Source organism: Dasypus novemcinctus, chromosome 16, assembly GCF_030445035.2.
Source record: "Dasypus novemcinctus isolate mDasNov1 chromosome 16, mDasNov1.1.hap2, whole genome shotgun sequence".
Lineage (NCBI taxonomy): Eukaryota > Metazoa > Chordata > Mammalia > Cingulata > Dasypodidae > Dasypus > Dasypus novemcinctus.
Genome location: NC_080688.1, coordinates 44,886,249 through 44,909,470, shown reverse-complemented (window position 1 = coordinate 44,909,470; position 23,222 = coordinate 44,886,249).

Below are 23,222 nucleotides of genomic sequence, written 5' to 3'. Positions count from 1 at the left end.
TGTTAAGGTTCTTCTTTGACACTTGGTTCCACTTATCCTATGTCCTTGTAGTTGTCTGTTTTCCCTTGAAGAAATATTAAGACCATAGAAAAGGAAAGAGAGAAGAAGAGAAAAAGAATAATAAAAAAAAGATAAAAAGGAGTCATGAGGAGCCAGGGAAATAAATAAGAGAAAATAACAACAACAAAAAATGGAAAACAACACAGGAAAAACAGGCTTCCTTCTTAGGCCCTAAGGAACTGTTTCAGGCTACTGGTACTCATCAGTCACCCTATAGCCTGCCATCTACAGGTGAGGTACCTGGTTTTAGCCATTAAATATATAATAAAATAAAATAACAAAACAATAACATAACATCAAGAAATCTAATACAAAAAAATCTTTAATTCTCTGTCATAAGGTACTAGCTGTGTGCCTGGGTCATTTTCTGGGTCATTTCTCTTGGGAAGTGCCAGGAATCAAACCAGGGACCTACTATCTGTGAGGCATTTCTCTGCTGAGCTACACCCACTTCACAGGTTAGGTAAGCTTCTGAAAGCTTATCTGGCTCTCCCTGCCCTCTTTTCCCTCAGGTAAGTTGGATTTCTAATAGTTTGCCTGCTATCTCTCCTGACTTCCTTCTCTTCCTGGCTATTAGGGGCCTGTCTCTATCTACCCCTTCACTTATCTAGTTCCTTTCTCTCCTAAGGCAGTTAAGTATGACAGCCTGCTGGATCAGAAACCCCCTCCCCTCTCCCTCAACAACTCCAATGCTGCCTGGGATCTTTTTAAGATTCAAAGGGGATCAGCTGGCCAAACTCACCAAAGAAAAGCAACTCTCTACCCTCTGCTAGACCCTTCTTCCTCCCAGGGAGGAGAACATTCTTTCCCCACTCTGTTGCTGCAGTGCACCAGGGTTTTATCAAGGCTATTCACCTTGAGGATGGGATATATGTGCCATTTCCAGCCACAAGGGTGAGTAAATCAGTTTTCATTTGGCCTCTTTGTCTCTCTATCCATCTCCCACCTGAATGCTGCATAGCACTATCCTGGTCTGCAAATCCCTGAGCAGCTCCCTCAGATAGCTTTATGCCTTTTACCCATTGTTTTTGTGAGAGACAGTTAAGCCCTGCTTAGCTACTCCAATGCCATCTTCCTAGAAGCCCCAAAGACATGTCTAAAAACTTACACTTCTAAAGACTAAATAAAAAAAAAATCAATTTGAATGAGAAGCAATTTCTTACCAGAAGCCATAGAGGACAGAAGAAAACAGGTAAAAATATTTCAAGGCCTGAAAGAAAGAAATGAAGAAATGTCAACCTTGAATCCAGTATCTGGTGAAACTACCTTTCAGGAAAGAGTGGGAAATAAAGAGGTTTTCAGATGAGAGGAAACTAAGAGAATTTGTTGTTAACAGGCCTACCCTTAAGGAAGGTCTAAAGGAAATTTTCCAATCAGAGAGAAAATGTTGACCAAAGAGGGCTGACACCTTCAGAAATGAAAAACATATAATTGAATGGATAAAAACTGGTGTAAACATAGTAGATTATCCTTGAACTCATGACTTTCCTTCATCATAATTTGTGGTTACATCAAAAGTTACAATCTTATCTGATGTGGTACTTGATATAAGTTGAGGAAATATTTAGCACAACTATATTTTAAAGTAGGGATCTTCATAAAGTAATGGGACCTAGTGGAAGTAAGATTTCTAGACTTCACCAAAGTATAAAACATAAAGATGTATAGGCTGTGGTAAGATGAATATGTATATGACAACATGTAGAGCAACCTCTAAGAAAAATATACAAAGTAATAAATCACAATCCTTATAATGGAACTCTAAGAAATTCAAATAGCCCACAGGGAGGCAAGTAAAAGAAACAGGGAAAGGAGAAAATAAAGAGAAAATGAATATTGTGGCTTTCATAATCCTTTCTTAATCTTTTAACATTGGACATTTTGATTATAACATGGTACAATGTGGGTCTATTTGAATTTATCCTGTTTGGAGTTCTTTGAGCACCCTGAATGTATATATTCATGTCTTTCATTAACTTTGGGAAATTTTCAGTCATCATTTGTTTGAATATTCTCTCTGCTCCTTTCTCTCTGTTTTCTCCTTCTGGGACTCCCACAATGAGTGTATTGTTATGCTTGAATGTGTCCCACATTTTCTCCTGGCTCTTTTTACTTTTCTTCATTATTTCCTCTTTTTGCTCTTGAAACTGGATGATTTAAATTGTCTTACCTTCAAGTTCATTGATTTTTTCTTCTCCCATCTCCTACCTTCTCTTCAACCTTTCCAGGGAATTTTCAATTTCTGTTACTGTGGTCTTTAGTTCTGTTTTTTCCTTTTCATAATTTCCACTTCTCTATTTATATTCTTTTTGTGTTCATCTATTGATTTATTTTTTTTTTAAGTTTTTTTTTTTCAGATTTTTTAAAAATTTCTCTCCCCTTCCCCCCCCCCCACCCTGGTTGTCTGTTCTCTGTGCCCATTCACTGCATATTCTTCTGTGACTGCTTCTATCCTTATCAGTGGCACCGGGAATCTGTGTTTCTTTTCTTCTTGTTGCGTCACCTTGTTGTGTCAGTTCTCTGTGTATGTGGTGCCATTCTTGGGCAGGCTGCACCCTCCTTTGCGCTGGGCGGCTCTCCTTACATGGTACACTCCTTGCGCGTGGGGCTCCCCTATGCGGGGGACACCCCTGCGTGGCATGGCACTCCTTGTGCGCATCAGCACTGCGCATGGGCCAGCTCCACACGCATCAAGGAGGCCTGGGATTTGAACCGTGGACTTCCCATGTGGTAGATGGATGCCCTATCCACTGGGCCAAGTCCACTTCCCTCTATTGATTTCTTGATTTCTTTCCATTATTTGTCCATATTTTTGTAAGTCCTTTGAGCATAATTAGCATCAGTTTTTAAAAGTATTTGTCTAGAATGCCCTAGGTCTGATCCTCCTCCTTGATGGTTTCTAATGTTTTAAACTTCTCATTTGCCTGGAACATCACTTCCTATTTCTTCCTATGTTTTGTAATCTTTTGTTGAAACCTGGACATTTTGATATTTCAATGTATTATATTGTTGGATATTAGTCTCCAAGGTACTTATTCCTTAAGTTCATATCCAGCTAATATTATGACAGAGCTTTCCTTAAATGCCAGATGCAAACAACTAAACACCAACAAAAAATAAGATAGAAGAAAACACCTTTCTTGGTCTTTGCAGTTTTACCTGTGAAAGTGCTCTCATTAAGGGTTTATCCGTACAATGAGTTAGAGAATAACTCCTGGTCAATATGTCGGCACCTCCCTGACCTTTTCTACAAAGGCATCTAGTCTTTGGTATACACGTTTGGCCCTAAGAATTCCCCCACTTACATGGATATGAATGTTCTTTCTTCCCAAGGAAGCATTTTCCTCATTGTATGCCCTTCAGTCAGCAATTCCTTATCCCAGGTATCCACTTGACTCCTCTCCCACAATACTCTGTAGGAAAGCTTCTATATGCAGAGCTAGTATTGGAACAGAGAGTCCCCAGGTTGCCACCAGATTGTGCCAGACATACATGTTTCCAGTCTGTGTACAAGGGTATTCCTACTCCCCCTGGACCTGAACCCAGGGATGTGCACTGGGAGTGTGGACCAGCTCTTCACTGAGCCAGGAAAGGGTGAGGGAGAGGCCAGCCAGTGTTCCACATAATTCTAGCATTGTTAAGTGAATTTTTATTGTTACAGTACTCGCCTTGTTACTGTTGTCCTTTCACTGTTTTCTAGAATTTTAAGAAAGATGTTTCTATTAGTTTTTGCTGGTTATTTAAAGTTCCTATGGGGAGATGGAACTTCTCACTCTGCAGTCTTTATTGGGGGTATGACTCAGTTGTAGTTGTTTACCATTGACTTTAATCACAGGGCATGGTAGTAGTGAGAGATGTCTTAAGCGATCTCCTGTATTTTAGGTATACTCTTCCTTACCTCCATTGTACATAGTAGCAGTCCAATTAGCCCTTGGTAATTAGGATAGATCACTCTATCCAGTATAATAACTCCTTTCTTTGCCTGCAGATTCAGAGGCACACAGAGACCAATGTTTTTGGGTTGCAATCTTACTTCCAATTCAATGGGATCATTCTGTGTCTTGGTGGAAGCAATCCTCCCCTTAGAAATAAAATCATTAGACAAGCACAGCATAAGGTTGTGGGGACAGGAAGCAAAAATTTTTCTAGTGGATCATTCAGGAAAATAGTGAGTACTCTTACTCTCTTTTCCACCCCTTCATTCCTGAACCCATGAATCCTGGCTATGGAAAAAGGAATTCCATAGAGTAGATGCTGATTTAGAGCATATACAGCCTCCTAGAAGGCACTGCCCAGCCCTTGCAAGGATGGGAATTCAATTTGCATTGTAATCCAGCTACTATCATGATGGTACTCTGCTTTCTGTTTTCAGAAATCTCAAGTCTGCAGCTATAAGAAATAAGTGTTTCTTCAGGGTACACATATAAACTTTCATATCTTCATGTGGTACTTGATCTGAGAATTTGAAGCCCTGAGCCCATCCTTTTCTTTAACCACTTTGTCCTGCATATTTTAGAACAACCAGCCAACATCATTATATTTTTTAATTTCAGAAAGCCCTGGTAAAGTATCAAATACATTGTCACTCAGAGCCCTCTCTCTTGTAAGTATTTGAATAGAAATATCCAATGGTGATATTTTGCATATCTGTATTGCCCATTCATGAAAATTCCTACCAGTTTCCTCTTGATGGTTGTAAATAGAATCATTAATGCATTTTATTGTAACCAGATTAGAAAACTAATTCCCAGAACCCTAAAACCAACTCAGAAATCTCATTCCTAAGTTTCCATTCTTCAAGAACCACATTTGGCACCAAAATCTGTGTTATTCAAGGTTCTCCAGAGGAACAGAACCAATACGATATATATATATATACACACACACATATTTATCTTATATGTATCACATTTATTAAGAAATCATTATAGGAATTGGCTCGTGACTGTGGGAATTGGATCACATATATGGCATACAAGATTTTGTCAAAACAACACTTCTTTTCTTTTTAGTAGCAGTTCCCTATCAGTTTTCTTCACATCTAATACTATTATTCTTAATTTGTGCCAGTTTAGAAAATAAAACCTTTCCATTCAAATATTTGTTTGCTTTTCTATTTTTTTTGGTCCCGTATTTACATATATATCTGGAAGTGCATCTGTTTCTACTAGCAGGTGGGGAACATAGTGTGGATTTTTTGGGGCAGGGGCATGTCTGTTTGTATGTAAGTGGATTGATAATTCTCCACTTTTCCCAGAAATGTTGGATGACCTGATTGCCAGTTGTATATCAGAAAATGAATTCAGCATAAATATTAATCTTCCTCTGTACTTCTTGTTTCTTATCATTTCTCATTTTGATTACCACAAAGCGAGCTTCAGATAAGCCAAGACCTAATTTAGCAGATATTAACAAATACAATCAAATCAGAGGTATTGTGCAGCAACCAATTGAAAAACAAAGTCATTAATTTAGTTACTGCTATAAAATATTCTTTTAGTCTAAAATCAAAACTTCAAATATTCCCAATTCTTTGTGCTTAATGAAGCATGAAGGGGTTTTGCCATTTCCTTAGAAAGATTAAGCTACATTGCAAAGCAAATTTATTTAGTAAAAAAAGTTATATATTAAAGTTTTGTTAATGGCTGTGTATTTATCTCATAAAAGACAGTTGGGAAGGTAATTATAACATGCAAATTAGCTTTCATTGGGCTGCATATTAAAATTATATATTAATGTACAGTATTGCAGGTTGCAACCTGTGCTTAGAGCTTTTCCATGTAAGCAAGTTACTGAGGCTTTTGTCTTTGCTGAAGTTATTTTATGTAAAGTTCCCTAATGCTCTTGTCTAAAATCCTTCTCTTTTTCCTGTTTACATTTCCTTTTAGTTTCTTAGACATATTCTTTTCTGGCCCCACATATTTTTGCTTATCTTTTATGTATTCATATTTTTCATTGCCACAGTTTCTTTAATTCATCAATATGAGTATTATCATTAAATAATCAGAATATGGTCAAAACCAGGAAATAAACCATTCTCAAAAAGGTTAATGGCAGAATATGGAAGATATTTTTTGTTGAAAATCATTCAATTTTTATGATCCATTAACATTTACCATGACTTTATTGGGATATTTTAAGAAAAAAATAATAATCTATGCTTCAAAGAATTCAGATGTTTTCAATTTTATCATATTTTTTCTTGTTAGAACCAATAGCCATTGATTTTTGTCTTTGAAGTATCAGCTGTCATAGCTCGTGTTCTATTTCTTGATGTTGTTGCTAGGAAATCATTGAATAGGAGTATTTGCATAATACGTCCTTCTCCTTGATTTTGCTGTGTTTGTATAATAAAATCTTTTTTGGAATGAGAACAGATTGCTATTTGGGTTATTAGAAATGGTGGGAGTGCCTGATTTCTGAGGGAGGTCCTGAATCTACCATCACTTTACTGTACAATTCATGCCTGCCTTGCTGGTAGCCTTAACTTTTTGCTTTCCCTTCTCCCTTCTTTGCCTATCTCCAGTCACTTATGAAACATAATTGACTTATTATCCAGTTCTTCAGTGTCTTTACAAGAAGTTTGCAATTAATTTTTTTTGTAATACATGTGTGAAAATACTCATGTGTTTTACAAAATAAAGAATAACCTTGTGTTTAAAACCTAGCTTAATGTAAAACATAAAAAAAATTCTTGCATTTAGCACCTGGCTTTTTTTTTTTTTAAGATTTATTTTATTATTTCTTTCGCCTTCCCCCCTATTGTCTGCTCTCTGTGTTCATTCACTGTGTATTCTTCTGGGTCCGCTTTTATTTTCAGGTTGCACCGGAAAACTGCGTCTCTTTTTTGTTGCTTCATCTTGCTGCGTCAGCTCTCTGTGTGTCTGGTGCCACTCCTGGACAGGCTGCACGTTTTTTCACATGGGGCAGCTCTCCTTGCAGGGCACACTCCTTGCACATGGGGCACCCCTGTGCATGGGCACCCCTGTGTGGCATGCTTACCACTGTGTGTGGGCCAGCTTACCACGTGGATCAGGAGGCCCTGGGTATTGAACCCTGAAACCTCCATATGGTAGGTGGATGCTCTTTCAGTTGAGCCACATTTGCTTCCCTATGGAACCTTAATATTTTGCCAAACTTGCATTAGCATTTTTAGAAATCAATAAAACAATTCAGATAAGATTGAATCACCTGTGTGTCCTACCCACTACCATTATTATCCTTCTGTGACAATAGTTATTCAGATATAAACATTATCCTGCCATTTAAAATTTTTCTAACTAGTCTTTTTTATGATTTTTCTAAATATGTAATTAACTACAAACAGTACTTAATTCATGCGTATCAATAAAGGATACATATATTATGACTTGCTTTACTCACTCAATATTATATTTTTGAGATTTATCTATTTTGATGTGTGTAGTTTAATTCATTCATTTTAATTAGTTTTTCATATTCCAAGAAGTGAATCTACCATACATATATCATTATGTTTTATAGTTGTGGACATTTATCTGGTTTCCTATTTTTTTGGTATGTCAAAAATGCTGCAATCGTACTTACCTCTTTTTACAAATTATTATTAATAATACTGATGATTGAGCTCTATCCCTGGAGATTATGAATTAGTTGGAATGACAAGTAAGATTGGTAATTTTTACAAATTCATCAGTGATTTTGATATGAGTCCAAAATTGGGAATCATTAATCTAGGTTAAATTTTTAGGAATATAACTGCTGGGCTCTAGACTGCATATCTTCCAATTAACTAGATACAGACATTTAGCTTTCCAAAATGAATATACCATGATTAGAAGTATATGGGAGTTTCCACTTCTCAACAGCATTACCAAAACTTAGTATTTTCAAATATGTATTTTCTTCCAAAATAATATCACATTAATGTTTTAACTTGAATCAGTATGATTATTAGTATGGTCATATTTATGAAACATATTGGACATAGGTATTGTACAGTTCATTATTTCCTATACATAATTTCCCCTTTATTCTATAAGGTTAGTGTCTCTTTTCTTTGGTGAATTACAGGTTTTTGGTTTGTCTTTTCTTTTATTACTTAAATCTTCAGAAGTTATATGCATTGTACATCTCCTCTCTCATTTTGTGGTTTGCCACTTTACTTTCATTTGGTATATTCACATGAAGAGAAGTTTTGTTTTGCATAGTATTTTAATGTATCAAATTTACCTGTTATTTCCTAGTTAATTTGGTCAGTTAGGGAATTTTTAAATAAATCTTCTACAACATGAATCTATAAAGTTATATTTTCCTTTATTTACTTCTAAAGGTTGTAAAAGATTTTTTTTCCTGTTTAAGTATTTGAGTAACCAATTGCTCAAGCATTATTAATTTAAAAATTCACTCTTTCTCAATTATCATGTTCCTGTGAACAGGTCTGTTCATGTATAACTAACATACACTTTTAATTGGTATATCTTTGTAATATATCTTGTTTATGGAGTAAAACTTCTGTCTCATTCTTCTTCTGTCTAAAATTTCTTGGTCACTTCCATACACATCCTAAGATAAAGCCATCAAATTCTATGCATGCCCCCTCACACACACAAACCCACACAAACAATCTAGAGACTTCAATTTATATATTACATTTTGAAATATTTAATAGCATCTCTAGAATATTTGTTCTTTTCCTTTATAAACATGATGTATATATTTATTTCTTTATTAAAGTCTTTATTAAAGACTTTTAGATAAAATTTTATAATAACTTATTAAATAAATACCATGTCTTTTCTTTAGATACATCTTTAGTTCCTTTACAAAATTTGGCAGTATTATAAATTAGTATATTTTAAAATTATTAATAAACTTTTATTTTGGGATCGTTTAAATTTACAGAAAAATTCCATGATAGTATAGAGTTCCCATATCCTCTGCATTCAATTTCCCCTATTTCAAATCAGTTGGATAAATGTTGAAGAAAATGATTGCTGCACCATGTGATAAGGCTATGTTTAGCTTTGAAAGAAACTGCCAAACTATTTTCCAAAGTGGCTGAACCATTTTGTATTACTACTCTCAATGAGTAAGAGATCCTATTGTGAATCCTCACCAAAAATTGGTAGTGTCATTTTAAAATTTTAATCATTCTAATAGACATGTAGCAGAATCTCATTTTTGCTTTAATTTTCATTTCCCTAATGGTATATAAAGTTGAGCTTTTTTAAAAAATGCTTATTTGTTGTTTCTATATATACCTCAGTAAGGCATCTATTTAGATTTTTTGCTCACTTTTAATTGGGCTGATTATTTTCTTATTGTTACATTATAAGAGTTTTTCTTTTTTCCAGTGCAGATAAGTCTCTGTTCCTGTAAGACCAGAATTGAGAAGGAATGTGACACTGACATTTGGAATGATAACAACAGAATCAATACTCAAGAAATTCTTAAATGTCTAGATTTTCCTGAACCCCGTGTGTCTACCAAATTGACACAGTCATCTGTGTTAAAGAGTGCTGTCCCTATTTTCTTGAAAACGATGCATAGACCAACTTGGAAGATAAAACATGCTCCTCTCTCTATCTCCACCATCTTAACCTCAAAATCAATAATTAGATACATTATTTTCTTAGTACTGCTGTAGTAAAGCACCACAAATTTGGTGATTAAAAACAGCAAAAGTTTATTGCCGCACAGTTCTACAGACTAGAAATCTGAAATCAAAATCTTGGCAGGGCCTTGCCCCCTCCAGAACTTGTAGGGGAGAATATTTCCTAGCCTCTTCTAGCTTCTGTTGTTTGTCAGAAATCCTTGACTCCTTGGCTTATACATTCATCACTCCAATCTCTGCCTCCATCTCCACATAGCCTGTTCCCACTGCATCTGTGCCTTATCTCTTCTTAGAAAGATACCAGGCATATTGGATTATGGCACACCCAAATTCAGTATGACCTTATCTTCACTTGATTACAATTGCAAAGACCTTATTAGCAAATAATATCACATTCATAGCTATTGGCATTAGGATTTCAATGTATCTTTTGGGGGGTATAATTCAAGCCAAAACACTAGGGTCAAACCATAACATAATTCATCCAAGGAATACTGAGCCTACTACAGAATGAAAAACACTCTAACCCAAAGGAATGCAAAATCTAGACAATGGGCACTGGCCAGGAAAATAAGAATAGGGCTGAATCCTGAGGATGTAGGATCAAGAGTCTTGAAATATAAATTTAAGTGTGAAAAAGTCTGTCACTATGTCATCATGTTCTATGATACAGAATTTTATGCCTTGACAATGACCCACTACAATGGTTTTTGATTATTGTTGGGAATGATAGTCCCATGCTAAGTGAAGTAGGAATCCCAGAACTACCATAACAGATGGTGAAAGAAGAGATCATTTTTGAAGTTTTGGATCCCAGAGGGTTCAATTATGGCAGGGGAAGAGTATCGGTGTGGGGTGTCATTGATGGATGATGCATGGGAGGGAGTTTGCCTGGGCATGGGAGTTATTTAGATATGTTCAGATGTTCATTGGGTATTGGCACAGTAGGTAGAGATTCATACAACTGAGGGAGTGCTGGTTTCCCATCCTGGGGAGCTCTGCCGCATTCCCCAATGGAACAGCAACAATTCCCCAAGTGCAAGGGCAATAAGCAGTGAAGATGAATGGTCCAATGATATGATGACTATATTTTATAAGCCTGTTGTGCCTGAAATTTCAACTTGACCTAGTGTTGCAGGGCGCCTAAGAGAACTTCCTGAGAACTTCCATGTTACTCAAATGTGGCCACTCTCTAAGCCAAAGTCAGCATATAAATGCATGAATTAATTAGAATAAAGAAATTTTTTAGTGAGAACCTGGAACACAGGTTACCAGGGGTCAGGATGATGGTAATGGATGGTAGTGATAGCAGCACAATATTATGAATGTAATTAACTCCAGTGAATTATATATTTGAATGTGGTTAAAAGAGAAATTTTTAGGGTTTAAACATATACATATTCTACTAAAATACATTTTTTTAAAAACTACAATGTAAGACTCTAAAACACAGTTAGGCCTAATGTTAATTATGGGCTATAGTTAATACTATAATTATAATAGTGTTTCATTAAGTGTAACAAAGATACCACATTAATTGTAAAGTGTTAATAATGGGAAAAACTGTGTATGATGGTGGTTATATGGGAACTCTGTGGCTTTTTGTGTGATTTTTCGGTAGATCTATAACATCTCTAATTTAAAAAAATGTTATTTTTGAATATTTTAAAAAAAGAAGTCACATGGAAGAGTAGATTGATAATGTTTTGATGAGAGGTCCTGAAGGACACTCTGTTTACCAAAAAAATGAGGAATTCTCTGGTGGAAGGGGACAAAAGAAACAGAGAATCTCAATAGTCCCTATCATTGTAGGTCAGGGGTAATGGTGGGAAATTCTGTCCAGAACTTGTGTCCCTGATTGCAATGGGAATCTTAAGATTAGAGACACCAGATGGCAGTATTTAATCACATTTAGTCATCAAAAGGAAAGTGGGTGGCACTATTTTAATGAGTAGTCAGGCAGAATTCGATTCATATGGCCCTGATCCATAGAGAGCTCTGGAGAGGTTAACAGAACAACATCTCTGTAGGAGAAAGATAGATGGACTACCAACGAGTGTATTATTCAATGTGTACAATCAAAAGGAATCAAGGATGGATGATAATGAAACTGAGGCAGTTGCCCCAAAGAAGAGACATGATCCTTTGTTAATTTCTGAACCTAAGGTTGTTTCTGGCCTGGAATTCCTTAAAAGACTAGTGTTTCAAATAAAATAAGTGCAGGCATATTTAAAAAGAGACTTTATTTCAACATGAATATTGCAATAAGGTATTTCAATAACAAGTTATTGAAATAGTGGGAAGGGGAACTATTGCAGTAGAGAGAAATCTCTAATCATAAGGTATGCAAGTACCTCAAAATTAAGGCAAAAAGAAATTTCTTCTTTCAGGGAAGAGTACACAGGGTTGGAATGAACTGTGTGTTGGCGAGTTGAATGAGTGGGTGATATGACTGGACTCTTGAAGTTTTTCTGTGAGGCTTGTTGATTCTCAGAAGGGACCAGTAAGGAAGCATTTTCCAAATTCTGGTACTGCTGCACCAGTTCTTAGTACTGCTTTATTACCTTGACTACATACCCAAGTACAGTCTTTAGGGTATGTCAAAATTCAGAATCCTTAGGGAGGAAAAAGCATATCAAAAATTTTATCAAGTTATTAAAGATTTTATTTTGTTTGATCAGTGGCAAGAAACAGATCAGAAACCATTTATAAGACCAAAAAAATGGGGGTGGGAATTTGAATGATCTGTGGCTGGCCTTGCCATAGGTAATTGGGAGTTACCAGGATTCAGTCATATGAGGAAGGGTGGTTCTTTGTAGTAAGCCACTTCCCAGTACACAGTATGAGGGAATTTCTTTAACCATTACTATTTTCCAGGATTACAGGCTTGAGAAAAGTTCTGAATTGTCAATAGAATTGACCTAGCAACAATACAATAAGTGACTATAGCAATGATCCTCCAAAGAGAATTATAGTCATTTGCTCAAGTAACTGTGTACTGGGAAAAAAGTGATACCCAGACATTTTGAGGAGTATTTGACAAAAAGTCCGTGTTGCTATAGATACTGAGAAAACCAAAGCATCATAATGGCACCCATGTTAGAACAGAAGTATTTGTAGTCCAGGTAATAAATGAAATCTTGGCATGTGCAAAGCTTACAGTAGACCTACTGGAGCCATAGTCCCAAACTGTGGTTATTTTCCCAACCCCAAAATCTATAACCAGATGACATACTTGTTAATTGCAGAAATCCCACATTGATTCAAATGCTTATGAGATAGTAACTATTTGGGGGTGAGGCAGGATTCCAAGCAGAAACCTCTGAAATTACCCTCACTCCCTGGCAAGGAGTAACTGAAAAACAGTATTCAGGAATTAATACTACCTTCGAAGACCTAGATGATGACTCTGTTGTGTTACTGATCACATCCTCATTTCATTCATCAGTCTGGTCCCTAACCATGATTGGATGGAACCTGGAGAACAGAAGTGGGCTACTGCAAATTCAATTAGCAGCCCCAATTGTAGCCAGTTGCTGTGCGAATTGTGATGTGTTGTTTTCTAGAGCAGTTTAAAATAATAACTGATCTGGTTCTTTTCCATTGCTATCAGGAAGAAGGAACAAAAAGAGTTCATATTCACTGTGTTACCATTTCCACCACTATCATAATATAGTTCAAAGGGACCTGGACTATTTAGACATTTGGTAGAACATGACATTGGTTCACTATTTTGATGGTATCATGTTAATCAGACCAGATGAGCAAGTAGTGGTAAGACTTTTGGAAGCTTGTTAGAACACATGAACTCCCAAGGATGGGAAAATAATGCTAGAGATATTCAAGGGCCTACAACATCCATGAAATGTTAAAGGTCCAGAGGTCCTTTAAAGAAAAATTATTGCAGTTTGTATCTATGCCTGCTAAAAGGAAAGCACAAAGATTAGTAAGCCTCTTTGGATTATGGAGGCAGAATGTTTCACTCTCGAAACTACTTCTCTGAAATTTGCCTCAAGTAGGAGCCAGCAGGTTCAGGTGGTGGTGGAAGCAACCCTGCACCTTTGACAGATCCTATGAAATTGTTGTTAGAGCTATCTGTGTAGGGAAAAAAAACAGTGTGAGGAATTTGTGGTAGGCTCCAGTTGGAGAGTCTTGAAGTTGATCCCTAGTGATAGGGAGCAAAGCCCCATCATCTGTAGCAGATAATAAAGAAGGTGCTACCAGGCCCTAGTAGAGATGGAGTGACAATATAGCCTGAGTCCATTGTGCCAAATGTTCAGACAGGCCTAGGAGCAATCTACTTTGAGAAGGGGCATGAGACAGGCTAGAGGGCAAAATTAAGCTGCAAGAGCAGTTGACCCAGACTCCAGTGATATCCACTGATGTTTTTTTCTTCAGAACACACCTATGGTCATATGGGGGAATTTTTACTGCCAGCTTTTGAAGATAGAAAGGTAAAGCTTAACTTATGGATAATTTAACTCAGTATGTGAAAGCAAGCCAAAAATGGACTATGGCTGTATTACTGTCTGGTTAAGAAGTGGACTTTAAAGACAGAAGAAAAGAAAATCCTAACAGTGCACAGAGTTTCCATACCAAATCATAGACTTTGTATGGAAAGAGAAGTAACAGATATAAAGCTCATGGGACAGAGTAGATGGCCTGAAAGGCTCACCACTGATCTTCAAGGAGAAAGATAGAATAACTAGGGACAAGGTCTGGGGTAGAAGAATGTGGATAGACTGTTGGGAGTGTCCATGAAACATGAAAATTGTTTATCTAGCATGTTAAGGACAAGCAGAGGATATCTATTGTGAGAGAGGCACTCAGCAATCAGAGAGAATGACTCGTCCATCTGACATCAGCTTGGCTCTACGTTGCCCCTCCCCGCATTGCTAGCACAATGGAAGCATGAATGGAACTACATTCTAAAGTGCTGCCATATGTCCTATCTGTTAGCAACAGAGACCAATGCTGAGCAGCATATATGGAACCATCTCTCAGGGATACCCAATATCCACTCAGTGGTACTTTAATTACTTGGGACACTTTTGCCCTGGAAGGGGCAGCAATTTATCTTCACTGGAATATAGAGATAGTGTGGATTTGGCTTTGTCTTCCCTGTCTGTAAGGACTCATGCAACACTACTACCCAAAAGCCTACAGTGTTTAATTCACTGATATAGGATTCTACTTGCATTACATTGGAATAAGTAACTCACATTATAGCCAAAGAGATGCACATAACCATAAGACTCAGTAGTCCAGTCACATTCTGTTCTGAGAGAGTGTTGGAATGTTTTTATAGGGCAGCGTCTTTAGAGCTGACACATGTAAGGATGGGAGTTATTCTCCCTAACAAATTATATACACTAAATCAATGATCCTTATATGACAGTGTGTCTGAATAGGTAGGGAACCAAAGGTTTTAAAAAGAATTTTCCCCACTTAGATTTACTTTCCTTGACTCATTGGAGAATATGAGTCTCTAGTCCTAGCAACTCTGGGCTCAGTAGGTCAGAGGTCCTGGTTCCTAAAAGGAAATGCCTCCACCAGGGAACATAATATTAGTACTGTTACATTTTAAGCCAAGCCAAAATTGCAGCAGGACACTTCAAATTCCTTGTGCATTGAAACCACTGGACATGGAAAGGAGCCATCACCCAGGCAGAGGTAACCGGCCCTGGTGGTCAGGATGAGATAGGACTGCTACTCTGTTCTGGGGACAAAGGAGAATGCAGGTGGTACTCAATTTTTTGGAAATCCTGTGGCTGTGATTTAGTTTGAAGCATCATTTGAAATATATATAGACTCATTCAGTTAAACACCCACCTGCAATTGTTGGTATAGTAGAAAGCTAAAATTTTTAGCATAATTCATTGTCCCTGTGGTACACTAAGAAGCCTGCAATGAAAGATTTGTTTCCATAATATTGTGTTTTTCCCAAGCTGGCATTTTATTCACATTAACCTATTGACAGTATTTCTCAAAATCAGTTCAAGTTGTTCCACATTTCTCCTACAAGAAAAAAAAACTAGTAACAAAGTATAATTATGTAATATAACTGCTTCATAAAACTTACTGTTCCTGTTGTCTAAAGCTAAGAATGTGGAATACTTTGCACTCTTCAAATATTTATGACTCATAGAGCACCCAGGATAGGGTCTGTGGTGTAGGCCTTAAGATTTTTGAAGCCAAATGACCTGGGTCCAAGGCTTAGCTGCTAGTTATGAACCAGTGTGTAACCTTCAGCAGGATACTTTGTACATCTGGTCCATCTCCTCATCCCCTATTAGGCAAAATAATACTTATTTCATGGCTTTTTGGTACAAACCAGATGGTATTATTATTGTCCATTGAAGTTTAGAAAGTATGTTGACATGTACCAACCAATATATGATTATCACTTCAAAATTTAAAAAGTTTAGTCTATAAAGAAGTGTGAGATTATTATTACTGCAGGTCAGTAGCCAGGGCCAATGCATGCAGTGGATGCTTATTCAATTTCTGCTATTGGTGTTGCTAAGATAGTACAAAAAAGAAATCTGAAGAAAAAGTTAAAGGAGATACTTGTAGTAATATATTAGAAATATATTACAATATTAATAAAAGAATAAACCCAATTATTTTAAACTATCACTGAAGCCAAATAATAACCTGGCAATTTGACCCATTTTTAAGTTGCAGCTCATATGAAACCAACCATATGTTGGTTTTTTTATAGTATGTACAATAGATTATTATTAGTTGATTAGAGCTCTAATACTTAACTTTGAAAAAGTTGACTGGTGTTCAATAATTATGACTTATTTAAGGATTATCATTTATGTACAGGTCCTTTGGCATCAATATGGTTCCTAATAATCAGAGAGTCAGAGTAGGTTCAAATGATCATTCATTTGACACAGTCTATTTTGTAACCAAAGCACATTTCCTAAGAAATTTAGCTGAGGTTAAATAGAAATCTGAATTAAAATGATCTAAATCAAAGGTGTCAGTACTGGGACAACACAGATCACCTAGAACCTTGTATATACCGAAGTGTGATTGATGAATTCTAAGAAATGAATTGGCTAACCTCAAATCACCATCCACTAAATTATAGCCTTATGAAATACTTTTACATACAATGGATGATACTTTCAATTGATGCCTATCTAACACCAAATACAGACTATCAGGAGTCATTCTTTACATGATTACAAACATTTGGATAACTCAAAATGTTTGACTACTATTTTTTAAAATTTATTGAAGTATATCATTCATACATGAATGTACATAAATAAGTGTATAGTGATAGTTGTGTACTTACAAAGCAAACATACATAACATCACACAGAGTTCTCAGACCTAACCCTACCTTCCATTGATGTTAAACATTTTTAACTAATGATTAAAGAGCATCCTCAAAATATTACTACTCACCAAATTATTTTACCCTAACCCACCCTAATATTCTTATTTTTATATCATTTTTACATGAACTTAAATAAACAAAAAGTATATAGTAAAAGTTGTGAACTTAAGAAGCAAACATGCATAACATCATACAGGGGTCCCATACATCAACCCTCCACCAACACCTTGCATTGTCATGAGACTTTTGTTACAACTTATGAAAGAATATTTTCAAAATCTTACTACTAATTATAGTCTTTATATCACATTTGCTGTATTTTCCTCCCAACCTACCCTATTATTATTATTTTTTAATATTTTTATGACTGAAGTTGTAAACTTAGAAAACAATCATGCACATGTGCAGAATTCCCAAACAACACCCATCTATCAACACACCACTCCATGGTGGAACATTTGTTACAGATTATGATATAATATCTGATAATTACCAGGTCCATAGAATACATTAGGCACACATTTTCCATACTCCCCCATTATCAACACAGTACATCTTTGGCATAGATGTAAGAATATTGCATTATTCTTGTTAACCACAGTCCATAGGTCATACCAGTTGTATTTTTCCCAACTTCCCCACATTCTTTCCATGCTTCAATAGTAATGTACTGTTGTGTACCTCCCAAAGTGCACTCCTGCATCTGTACCATCAACCACAATTCTCATCCACCTCTCGGTTTACTGTGCTTTTCAATCCCTAGATTATTCTCTAGCATTTTTTCAATTGGCATTTACATCCCTAGACTACCATTTTCAGCCACATCCCCATTTATAAACCAGCTTTTACTTACTATAATGTGTTACCATCAACTCTGTACATTTCTGCACTTGACAGAAAAGCTAGTTAAAACTTCTCAGTCTTTCTCTTATCTCCTTTAAGAATCCACCACCTACCACTAGGACTTGAAGATATTTTCCTACATTTTCTTCTAGAAGCTTTATGGTTCTTGCTTTTATGTTCAGGTTTATTTTTTTTTCTTTATTTTTTTATTAAATTCAGAAAATATGAGGTCCCCATATACCCCCCATCCCCCTCACCCCACTCCTCCCCCCATAGCAACAATCTCCTCCATCATCATGAGACATTCATTGCATTTGGTGAATACATCTCTGAGCACTGCTGCACCTCATGGTCAATGGTCTAGATCACAGTCCACACTCTCCCACATTCCATCCAGTGGGCCATGGGAGGACATACAATGTTTGGTAATTGTCCCTGCAGCACCACCAGGACAGCTCCAAGTCCCAAAACTGCCTCCACATCTCATCTCTTCCTCCCATTCCCCACACCTAGCAGCCACCATGGCCACTTTCTCCACACCAATGCCACATTTTCTTCGATTACTAATCACAATAGTTCATGAATAGATTATCAGTAAGTCCACTCTAATCCATACTCTATTCCTCCATCCTGTGGACCTTGAAATGGTTGTGTCCACTCCACATCTGTAACAAGAGGGGGCATAAATTCCACATGGATGCTGGATGCAGTCATCCTGCTTTCAGTTGTAGGCATTCTTGGCTCCATGGTGTGGTGGTTGACCTTCTTCAACTCCATGTTAGCTGAGTAGAGTAAGTCCAATAAACCAGAGTGTAGGAACTGAAGTCTGTTGAGGCTCAGGGCCTGGCTATCACATGGTCAGTCCAGAGATTCAGGTCCCCTGGGTATATATTAAACCTCAGCACCAACTACAGTTCCATTAAAAGTATCAGGAGAGGCTTGTGAACAGAGATCACATCTGAGTCCAGCTCCATCACACAGAAACACAAACTCCAAAGTAGGGCCAACTGACATGGCACTGAACTCCATCTGCCATGACCATAGAACCTGTGGATCTCTGTAGCCCTCAGAAGAACCAATACCCAGGGTTGTATCTACTTTATCTGTCTCTGGGACTCTGCTGAGGTGTGCATAAGGGCAAAACCTCTGATAACCTCCTGGCTCTTTTTGGAGACTCATAGCCATATAAACTCAGTTGTCCTTTCCATTTCCCCCTTTTCTTCAGGTCAAAAAGCATTTTTAACTCCTGGTATTATACGTAGATTGAGATATTCTGCTGGTCTGAGTTGACTCTTTTATTCAAGGTCATTTTCTAGTTACATCATCAGCTGGTGCTTGGTAGTAACCCCTCAGTGCCAGGGAGGCTCATCCCTGGTAGTCATGGCCCACGCTGGGGGGAAGGCAACACATTTACATGCTGAGTTTGGCTTTGAGACTGGCCACATTTGAGCAACATGAAGGCTCTCAGGAGGTAAATCTTAGGCACCCTACAGCTCTAGGCCTTGTTATTATTTCAGGTGCACAGGCTCACAAGCATAGCCATTAGTATCAAGGGCTAATTGTTGGACCTTCCTTCTTTTTTGGTCTTTGCCATTGCACTTGGGGGATTGTTGCTGTCCCTTTAGGTACTGTGATAGAATTCCCCTGGCTAGGAACTCAGCACTCCCTCAGTTGTTGTTTTTAATTGTATCCACTATGAAAATATCCAAACATTTTTATATAGCCTGGATATATGCCCTGTAGAACTCCCTGCCAACCATGTGTCCCCTATCAATAATATCCCACACCAGTATTCCTCCCCTGCCGTTGTTGAACCTCTCTGTGATCCAAAACTTCCTGAAGAGTGAAGCCCAATATATTGACAGGTTCCAATAATAGTAAAATGGAATATAGCGATGAGTTTAAAGGTTACAGAATACATATTAATTTGGAAAAATTATGGTAAAAATAAATTGGGGTATCAAAAAATTTAAAAATGCAAAAGCTTTGTTTTTGATGTTTTGCCTTCCATCACTGCAATAAGTGTTGCCCTGTATGCAAATTGTCAAGACAACTACTTACGCCTTTTCCTCAGTGTCTACATCCTATCTTTTTCTTTTCTTTTTTCTAATTATTAAGCTTATCTTCACAAGAGTTTTAGATCACAGTAGTTCATAAATACAAAATACAGTACTCCCACATATCCAACATAAAACTTTTTCCTTTTGATTCATTTTGAGTTAACTTTTGTATAAGGTGTAAGATATATCTTTTGGCTATAGATATCCAGTTCTCTCAGCACCATTTGTTGAATGGACTGTTCTGCTGGAGCTGGGTGGGTTTTACAGGCTTGTCAAGAATCACTTGACCTTGTATTTGTTTTACAGGCTTGTCAAGAATCACTTGACCTTGTATTTGAGGGTCTGTTTCTGAACCATCAATTCGGTTCTATTAGTCTAATGTCTGTCTTTATGCCAGTACCATGCTGTTTTTTCCACTATAGCTAGGTAATATGATTTAAAATTAAAAAATGAGAGTACTCCAACTTTGCTTTTCCTTTTTAAGAAGTTTCTGGCTATTCAGGACACTTTACCCTTCCAAATAAATTTGATAATCATGTTTACCATTTATTTGAAAAATGCAGATTGAATTTTATCAAGATTGCATTGAACTATATATCAATTTGAGTAGAATTGACATCTTAATGATACTTAGTCTTCCAGTCCATGAGCATGAACTGTTCTTCCAAATATTTAGGTCTTTTAAAATTTCTTTTAACAACGAGTTGTAGTTTTCTGAATACAAGTGTTTTACTTCATTGGTTAGGTTTATTCCTGAATATATGGATTCTACCTGTTATATTTTATTTTCATTACTCTTTTGATACTTTTAGTTACCTTTATTGATGTAATCTTCTTTTCTAGATATTTTTCCAGGTTTCTATCTCCTATCTTTTCTCTTCAGGCTGTAGCATACCCTTAAGTATTTCTTGCAAAGTCAGTCTCTTTGTTACAAACTCTCTCAGTTTCTGTTTATCTATGAATGTTATAAATGCACCCTCATTTATGAAAGACAATCTTGTCATATATAAGATTCTTGGCTGGAATTTTTTCTCTTGCATTATCTTAAATACATCATACCACTGATCTTGCCTCCACAGTTTCTGGATGAGAAGCCAGCACTTAATCTTATTGGGTATCCCTTATATGTAATGAATTGCTTTTCTCTTGCTACTCTCAATATTCTCTTTGTCTTTGGCATTTGATATTCTGCTTAGTGTGTGTCTTGGAGTTGGTCTATTTGGATTTTTTCAGAAGGGAGTATATTGTGCTTTTTGAACATGGATATCTATGTCCTTCAATAGGGTTGGGAAATTTTCTACCATTATTTCTTCAAATATTCCTTCTGCCCCTTTTCCTTTCTCTTATTCTTCTGGGACAACCATGACACATATGTTTGCATGTCTCTTGCTGTTGTTTAGTTCCCTGAGACCTTGTTCAATTTTTTCCATTCTTTTCTTCATGTCTTCTTTTGTGTGTTCACTTTCAGAGGCTATTTTTTCAAGCTTACCAATCCTTTCTTCTGCCTCCTCAAATCAGTTATTATATGATTCCAGTGCATTTTTAATTTCATTTATTGCACCTTTCATTCCCATAACATCTGCTATTTTTCTATATATACTTTCAAATTATTCTTTGTGTTCATCCAATGTCTTCTTAATATACTTAATCTCTTTAGCTAATATCATTGACTATTAAGGAGATTTGTTTGAACATCTGTGATTAGTTACCTCAACCCCTATGTCATCTGGAGGCTTATCTTATACCTTTAACTGGGCCATATCTTCCTGTTTCTTGGTGTGGATTGTAATTTATTGTTGGTGTCTTGGCATCTAGCTTACTAGAGTATTTATTCAGGTGCAGTTTCTTTCTTTAGTTTAGAGTTTCCTGCCCTTTCTCCCTTGCCAGTTGTGTATTAGGAGCCATGGAAGTAGTTGGTGCTAAACTGTGGAGGCTCAAGCTGCCCTCACTGCCCCAGGGACCAAAGAACCTTCTCCTAACTTTCTCCTTTGCCAGGGATAGGGACAGAGCCACAGCTGTGTGTAATAATCCAAGTCATCCAGTCCTAGACTGTAGTTGCCCAGAGAGACTGATGAAACTTCCTGCTAGATTCTCCCCTGCCTGGGGAGGGGATGGAGCTGCAAGTGTAGCCAGTAATCTATGTAGTGCAGGTGCAAGATGACTGCAGTTGCCCTGGGAAACTTCCAATTATTCAGTATTTAGGCTGGTGCAGGGCCCACCAGCTTCCTCCCTGCTAGAGGTCGGGCTGAAGCCTAGCCTAGGGCTGCAGGCTAGTCTGAGTGAAAGAAATCAGTCTCTACCATTACTGTGATTTTCATTCAGCCCAGCTTCCCATCATGCTGTGGGCAGAGTAAAAATGGTGGCTACAGGTTTCTTTCCATCTTGAACAGTTTCAAACTTTAGCTTTTCTTAGGGTTATACTTTAGCCAGCTGAGATTACTAATCAGAAGCTGCAATAGGTGCCCAACCATCTCTTTCTTTCCCATTTTTTGGGAATTCGAGCTTCCACTTTCAGCCACAGAATAGCTCCCAAGGCAGCTTGTGTCTCTTGTGGAGAATGGACACTGGCCTCCAAAGCATGGAGTGCACTACTTAATGAATCTGTTTTGCAGATTGGCAGTTTCCTGCTTCCATTCTTTCAAGGATGTTGCAGGATTCACTTTTGGTCTCCTGAATCCCCTAAACAGTTACTTTAAATATCTCTGGGTGATTACTAACTGCCTGGTAGTAGGAACTGACTCTCAGAGTGCCTTACTTTGCTGTCATCTTGCTGGTTGTCCTATTTTTTTTTTTTTTTAATTAGAATGAAATGTTTTTAGTTTTGTCTTAGTCAGCCTGAGCTGATATGGTAAATATGACACAGTAATTGGTTTAACAATAGAACTTCATTCTTTCCTGTTTTATAGACTAGAAGTCCAAATTCAAGGCATCAACATAGCCATGCTTTTCCCCAAAATCTGTGCCATGCTGGTGCTGGCTTGCCAGCATCTTATGGGTTGCATTTCTGTCTCTTGTCACATGGTTACCTCTCTCTCCATGTCTTTTTCCAGTTTCTACTGAGTTCTGAATTTTTCCTGTGGCTTTCTCTGACTCCTGACTTCTCTCTATAAGACCCCCAATAACACAAATTAAAACCTGCCCTGATTCAGTTTGGGCACATCTAAGTAGGATCTTGGATGATCCTATTTACAAATGAGCCTCCACCTTAACTGGTAATACATCTTCAAAGTGTTCTGTTTACAAATGAAATCACACCACAGAAACTTGGATAAAGATTAAGGGCTTGTCTTTTGTTGGGATACAT